Here is an 8,279-nt window from a genome sequence, read left to right as displayed (position 1 = left end):
CATGGCTAGGATCCTGCATTGCTGTGGCTGTGGTGTGGGCTGGCAGCCATAGCTCCTATTTGACCCCTAGCCTGGGAACCTCCATATGCCATGGGTGAGGCCCTAAAAATAAGCAAAATCAACAGACAAGGCAACATCAAATTTTAAGTCTTCTTCACAGCCAAAGAAACAGCTAGCAAAATTAAAAAGCAACCTACAGAATGGCAGACAAATTTTGCAAACCATATATTAGTAAACTATGGGAAGAACCCATCTAACTCAATAACATTTATTTATTTATTTATTTTGGTTGCATTCACGGCCCAGGTGGAAGTTCCTGGTCCAGAGATCGAACTCATGTCACAGTGGCAAGACAAGCCGCAGCAGCAACAATGCTGGATCCTTAACCTGCTGTGCCACAGGAGAGTTCCACAATCCAGTTTTTCAAATGGGCAGAGGAACTAAATAGCCTCTTCCAAGGAAGACATTCAATGGCCAAGATCTATATGAAAAGATGCTCAATATCATTAATCAGGGAAATGCAAGGAACAACCCATTGAGGTAATACCTCGCAGCTGTTAGAATGGCTGTCCTCAAGAAGACAAGAGACACCAAGCGTGGCACTATTGGCAAGGACGTGGAGAAAGTGGAACCCTTGTACACACCGGTGGGAATGTGCACTGGTTCAGCCACTGTGGAAAACAATATGCAGGCTCTTTGAAAAGGATCCAGCAATTCTCTTTCCAGATATATACCCAGAAGGAATGAAAAGAAGATGATGAAGATATATGTGCACTCCTATGTTTTTTGTAGCATTATTCACAACAGCCAAGATATGGAAACAAGTGCCTGTCAATGGATGAATAATAAAGAAGATGCGGGGGTGAGAGAGAATATTATTCACCATGATAAAGGACATCTTGCCATCTGTCACATCATGGGTGAACTTTGAGGATATTATTCTAAGTGAGAGAAGTCAGTAAGAGAAAGCCAAATACAGTACGGATATCACTTACGAGGATGTGAGGAATCTAAAAGTGCCAAACTCATAAAAGAAGAAAGTAAAATGATATTTACCAGGGGTTGGGGGATGGCGACGGGTTGGATAGGTGCTATTTAAGAGTAGAAACTTACAACAAATAGCAAATAAGTCCTACAGATCTAATGCACAGTATAGGGAATAAGACAACGATATTGTGTAATAATCATGCAACTTGTTAAGAGGCTAAATCTTAATTATTCCAACCACTGAAAACAAATGATAATCATGAGATGATAGGGGCACTAATTATCACTATAATGGCAATTATATAATATATAAATATATTAAATCAACATGTTGTACACCTTAAATTTACACAATGATATATGTCAAATATATTTCAACTAAAATATGAATTTTTAAGCACTTAGACAATTAGAACTAATGTTGGAACAGAAAACCTAAATTATCCTTTAAGGTGATTTCATGTAATTGCTTTTGCCCATGATGGATGTGAGCAAAGCTAGAATGAACAGTATATTGTTAGAATGAGATTATACTGTGAGTTTTAAAAAATCAAGATCTTTGATTTCCCAAGTAAAAAAAAAAAATTGTTATTAATTGTTCATTAAAATTTTGGAAACCTTCCAATGAAGAGAGAGGGATTTGATTTTCCTAAGGATTGAAGCACATAAATTATGCCTAAATCCTTGAAAACTGTGTGTATTTCTAGGAAATGGAAGACACCCCTTTTAGCTATCAAGAGTGCAAATGTCCTTTTATTGCCATGAATAATTCACATCTCACTTTAGTGTTCTGCACATTGGACCATTTACTTCAAGTTTTCTTTTTTAATTTCTTCTCTGCCAAGCCCAGATCCCAAAGTATATAAACATATAAACCCTCGTGTGCTCTAGTTCTGTGATTTCAGACAAATTATTTACCTGAGACCCAATTTGCCCAACCACACAATGGAAATAACAGTAGTCAGATAGAGTCGTTTGAAGGTTTTGAGAAAATGCATAAAAGATAGCAAGAAGCCTGCCACAAAGAGGCACCCCCCAGAAATAATAATCACTGTTTTTCTTATCTTCAGAAGCACTAATAGTCTTGGCTTCTGCGTGAAAGAAGCGCATTGTTTAATTAATCTAATCCATCAAATATCTTACTACTCAAAACATATACTGTCTTCATATTGCACCTACTGATGGGAAAAAAAATCGGGAATTTGGCTTAAATATTTTTCACATGTGAGTCAAATAAGTACAATCAAAAGCCACATTGTAATTAAAGGGAGGAACTTTGCTTTATGTTCTGTGGTTACAAATCCCAAATTTTATTTTTGTATTTAATTCTATTTTTATTATAGACACAGTTTGCCTCCGAATGGGGGAAAGAGTGATATGATTCTCTGTGAATCAGTGAAAATACAAATAGAATTACTATTCCAATTTTTAAGGGGAATCATTGCTTTTTAAACACATTTCCTCCAGAAGTATCCTTTTCTAGGTAACAGGTGATTTAATGTCAAACAAGTAGCACTTACACAGCCCTTCACACTTTACCCAGTTCCATGTAAATGACAAGAGGGCATCAAAGATTTGCCCAAATTATTAACCTTGTAAGAGGGACAAGCATGATTATGATTTTATGATCCCACAGTTAAGAAAGTCCTGCTTCAGACCCATGCACTCTTCATGGAAATCCACTCAACAGCCAATTGGTCTCAGAATTAAAAATGCAGGCATAGTGGGCTGGTAAAGGGACCCTCAAAAATTAAAAAACAAAAAGCCCCAATTTATCACATTTGTCAATACTTGTGGTTCAATACGGCCCACTATGACCAATTTCAAGCTACCAATAATTTAACAACCAGTGTGTGAAATTCCCAAATATATTCAACCATCAGCTCCCCTGGGGCTGTATAAAAGGACTTCTGGGAGTTCCCATTGTGTCTCAGTGGGCTAAGAACCCAACAGGGTGTCTGAGACGATGCAGGTTCAGTCTCTGCCCTCGCTCAGTGGGATAAGGGGCTGCTGTTGCCGCAGTGGGTCACAGATGTGGCTAGGATTCAGGGTTGCTGTGGCTGTGGCGTAGGCCTGTAGCTGCAGCTTGGATTCAACCTCCATGCTGGGAACTTCTGACCATAGCTTAGTGCCCTCTCTGTTTCCCAAGGCCAAATCCTCAACATGCATCACTGATATGTCCAATAATAATGTGAGTTTTTTCTAATCATTTTGTTTTTATAGCTTTATGTTTCTACTATAATCACAAACATGAGTTCTGGAGTTAAGTCCATCTCGGTTCAACTGCTGGGTTCCACCATCTCTAAGTTCTGACCCTGACTTTAATGTTGTAACTTTTAAGTAAACATAGAAAATACTAATATAATAAATATATAATAAAATTATAATAAAATATAATTAAAATATAATAATACTTAATACACCTTGTAAGTGGCAGAACTGAGATTAGAGATTCCATACTCTTCACCAATATGCTATACTATCTCTCAATAAGTATATTAATAAAATGCGGAGTTCCCATCATGGCGCAGTGGAAATAAATCCGACTAGGAACCATGAGGTTGCGGGTTCAATCCCTGACCTTGCTCAGCGGATCTGGGTTTGCCCTGAGCTGTGGTGTAGGTCACATATGCAGCTTGGATCTGGCATTGCTGTGGCTGTGGCGTAGACCAGTGGCCATAGCTCTGATTAGAACCCTGGCCTGGGAACCTCCCATGCCGTGGGTGCGGCCCTATAAAGACAAAAGACAAAAAATAATAATAATAAAATAAAATGCAATAACACATCAACAGTGATGATAAGTCTGTGGGGGGATTGTGCATTACATTTATTTTTTCTTTATAATATTTTTTATATTTTAAAAACTATTTGAAATACTACTTTTATATCAGAATGTGTTTGTGTAAACACACACACAGACACAGGCTTTTATTTTATTTATGTATTTATGTATTTATTTTTGTCCTTTTTAGGGTTGCACCTGCGGCATATGGAAGTTCCCAGGCTAGGGGTGGATCAGTGCTACAGCTGCCAGTCTACACCACAGCCACAGCAATGCAGGATCCTTAACCCACTGAATGAGGCCAGGGATTAAACCCACATCCTTGTGGCTATCACTTTTATAAGGTAAACTCCCAAGCTTTTATAAATCGATAGATATATCTGAGTCAATAAAGGCAATCTCAATCCATGTCTATGCCTTTGGCTATTTTTTTTTTTATGGTCACACCTGCAACATACGGAAGTTCCCAGCTAGGGGTCAAATCAGAGCTGCAGCTGCAGGCCTATGCCACATTCACGGCCATACTGGATCTGAGTGGCTTCTGTGACCTACACTGTACCTTGTAGCAAGGCTAGAACCGTAACCCACTGAGCGAGGCTGGGGAGCAAACCTGCATCCTTACAGACATTATGTTGAGTTCTTAACCCACTGAGCCACAATGGGACCTCTTGCCTATGGCTGTCTTAAGGCTATAATATGTATAATGTAGTACCCAATATATGTAAGTATTATATATATATCAGCTCTATATAATCTCCTTCTACCTATCCTTCTCAGTAAGGAGATCTAACTGGGCAGAGTTATAATGATAAATACAGATTCTCCTGAAAACATCGGTGGGACGACATCACATGATAATCCCAAACTAAAAGACCTTATGAGGTGCCTACCCCCCCACACACTCCAAGGTACCTCTCCAGCTCCATCATTTCTCTCCTTTCCCCTCTCCTGGGCTCTAAAGACCACTGTTACACCCTGACACTTTAAAAAAAAAAAGGGTTTTTTTGTCTTTTTTGGGCCAAACCAGCAGCATATGGAAGTTCCCAGGCTAGAAGTCGAATCTGCAGCTGGCAGACAACCCCACAGCCACAGCAATGCAAGATCCGAGTCACAGCTCACGGCAACACTGGATCCTTAAGCCACTGAGCAAGGGCAGGGATCAAACCCGTGTCCTCATGGTTCCTAGGTAGGTTTGTTACTGCTGAGCCACAACGGGAACACCTGCACTGACACTTTAGACGTCCCGAGTCATTTAGCACAATAGAAATCGGGCCGTGCTCTGGATCTGAGTGGCTTCCATGACTACACCCCGCAGCTTGCAGCAACACTAGATCCTTAACCCACTGAGCGAGGCCAGGAATCAAACCTGCATCCTCACACACACTGTGTCGGGTTCTTAACCCACTGAGCCACAACGTGACCTCTGCCTGCACGACTGTCCATGGCAGGTCCAGTCGGGGTTTATCCTCACCCCCTCCAAAGCACTGACGAAATTTACATTTCACCTGCCCTCGCACCAAAAGAAGAAACTGAAAAGCAGGTGTCGCAATGGCTGGAGGGGAACATGAGACTAAGAACGTATGATACATTGACTTTCTGCCTATTTAGAATATTACTAAACACTGTATTTCCCAAATTAGCTGTTAGTTGTCATCAGCACCTCTATTCAGCTATCATTTAGCCCTTGGCTGCACGAGCATGATCAGTCATGTAATCAAGCCCATCCTGTAATCAAGCCCAGATGTGAATTGTCATTCACATCTGACAATTGCTTATCAGTGTCACCTACAGCCTTAGATCCTGGAGTCCACAGACATGAATGAAAAATGGTCTTGGTTTCAGGGAACTATAGTTTAACATGAAAGATAATAAGTATGTTCAGAATTTGAAAAACGATCCCTGGTTTATCAACCCCCAAAAGTGGTCTGCTGGAACTGAGATATCTTGTTCCTGTGGTTAACCAGATACCAGTAATTTTTGGAGAATGAATGAGTGACTGAATCAATAGATGCAGGAAGAATATTCCCAAAGATGTTTGTAGCTTAATTCTATGTATACTAAGTAACTGCCTGATGAACATATTCAAGGGTCTTCCTTCTACTACAAAGACGTGTTCTCAAGACGAGAGCACCACTCAAGACCACAGGAAGGTAATAAATCGATCACTTTCCAAGAGAACAGAACATGCATTGGTAAAGGAAGGTTTTCTTCATTTTATTTGGAAGATCCTCAGGAATCAAATTCCCAGAAAGAAACATTAGCATGAGTTAGGGGAACTGAAGAAGGAAATGTATAGCTTAAAAAAAAAAAAAAAAAAAAAAAGCAGTGAAGTCGGAGTTCCCATTGTGGCTCAGCGGGTTAAGAAAACAACATAGTTTTGGTGAGAATGCAGGTTCGATCCTTAGCCTCGCTCAGGGGGTTAAGGATCTGGCATTGCTGTGGCTGTGGCATAGGCCTCAGCTGTAGCTCTGACTACATCCCTGACCTGGGAACTTCCATATGCCATGAGTATGGCCATAAAAAGAGGAAAAAAAAAAAGTTAAAATGAAGCAAATAAAGGAGAGAACTCTGGCGAGTTGCAAAGTGATTCACATCCATGGATGGCAGGAGATAAGCAACAAGCTCAGAGTCGAAAAGAAGGGTGCGTGGTTCCAGCACAGGCTTTTGTCAGAGACAGAAAAAAGCAGTGGAAGCCAGAATATGGGTATAAATTCTTAAAAGAGAATACGGACATGTTACCACCCCCCCAAAAAGAGTAGACCCCTTTCTGTGATAATAAATCTCCATCTTGGAAAGCCCTGGAAGAAGAGATGGACAAACAAGGATAAAACAGAAGCAATTCATTCAGGAACAGGTTTGGGCTTACTGACACTGAGCACTTGGGGTTCACTCCAATGGGAAGAAGAGTCTATGACAATATGAAAGGTCGGTCAGAGAAAGACGAATATCACATATCACCTATATGTGGAATCTAGTGAAAATAACACAACAGACCTTATTTATAAAACAGAAACAAACGCACAGATTTCAAAACCAATCTTATGGTTACCATCGGTGCAACTGTTCTGGGGAGGGAAGAATTGGGAGGCTGAGAATGACATACACACATTACTGTATAAAATAGATGATTTTATACCTGCTCTACAGGTATAGCACAGGAAAATCTACCCAAAAGTTTGTAAGAACCTGTATGAGAAGAAAGAATGAATATATTTATATGGATAACTGATTCACCTTGCTGTACACCGAAGACAACATTTTTAAGTCGACCATACTCCAGTAAATATAATTTACAAATAAATTTAGGAGTTCACATTGTGGCGCAGTGGAAACAAATCCAACTCGTAACCATGAGGTTGCGGGTTCGATCCCTGGTCTTGCTCAGTGGGTTAAGGATCTGGCATTGCCGTGAGCTGTGGTGCAGGTTGCAGACACGGCTCAGATCTGGCATTGCTGTGGCTGTGGAATAGACCAGTGGTTACAGCTCCGATTAGACCCCTAGCCTGGGAACCCCCATAGGCCGCAGGTATAGCCCTAAAAAGTTAAATAGATAGATAGATAGATAGATAGATAGATAGACGATAGACAGATAGACAGACAGACAGACAGATAGAGAATGAGATGTATATTGAGAGTAAAAAGAGTAAGGAGAGTCAGAGAGGAGAAAAGGGAAAAAGTAGGAAGGAAGGAAGGTAGAAAGGATAAGCCTATAATTAATCCCCAAACCAAAATGGCAACATACACCAAGGGTTCTTTTGAAGACACCTCTATAAGTCCAGGAAAATTGAAAGCCAAAGCAGCACCACGGAGAAATGGCCCATAATCTGGTCTGTTGAAAGCAATTCCAGGGGCACAGAAGAAGCCCTGGTTCTGATTATGACACAGCAGCTGCAGGGTGTTCCAGGAACAAACTGCCCCAGAGCCCATGCCCCAGGCTCACCCCAGCGGTTCTCAACCACGCGTTTCTGAGCCCAGCCCTGACCCAGCACACTAGCAATTCACACGGCACACTAGTAACTAGGTTAACAAATGCCCTTGCTTTGCTGGAGAAATTCACTTCTGCTGGGGTTTGAACCCTCGTCCTTAGATCCAGAGGAACTAGAATCAACATAGTGATGACTGGCTCCAGAAATAATTCATTTAATCAGCTCCCTGGTTAAAACCTGGTGTGTTTATAAGTTACCAACTTGGGAAAAGGAAGGTGCTACTGACTATTGGCTTGAACTGACTGAATAAGCGCCACGTGTGTCTAAGGAACTGACGGTCAGGCCAAGGGTTCTGGTTATTTCTTCCAGCAATGAGGTCTGATGTTAACACTTTTTTTTTTTTTTACCTTCATGGGGAACCTGAATTTAGAGTTTCCCTTATCCCTCACTCTTTCTGCTAAGGTAAATTTTTTTTAATAATAACTATTTATTGTAGAAATTTCTTTGGAAAATAGGCCTTTGATGTTTCAGAAATTGAGCGTTCTTTTTCAAGAATTCACGTTCTTTAGGAAAGATTAACACTT

This window comes from Sus scrofa, chromosome 11 (assembly GCF_000003025.6).
Source record: "Sus scrofa isolate TJ Tabasco breed Duroc chromosome 11, Sscrofa11.1, whole genome shotgun sequence".
NCBI classification, from domain to species: domain Eukaryota; kingdom Metazoa; phylum Chordata; class Mammalia; order Artiodactyla; family Suidae; genus Sus; species Sus scrofa.
The sequence above is the reverse complement of the archived record's forward strand: the minus strand, read 5'-3'. Positions refer to the sequence as shown.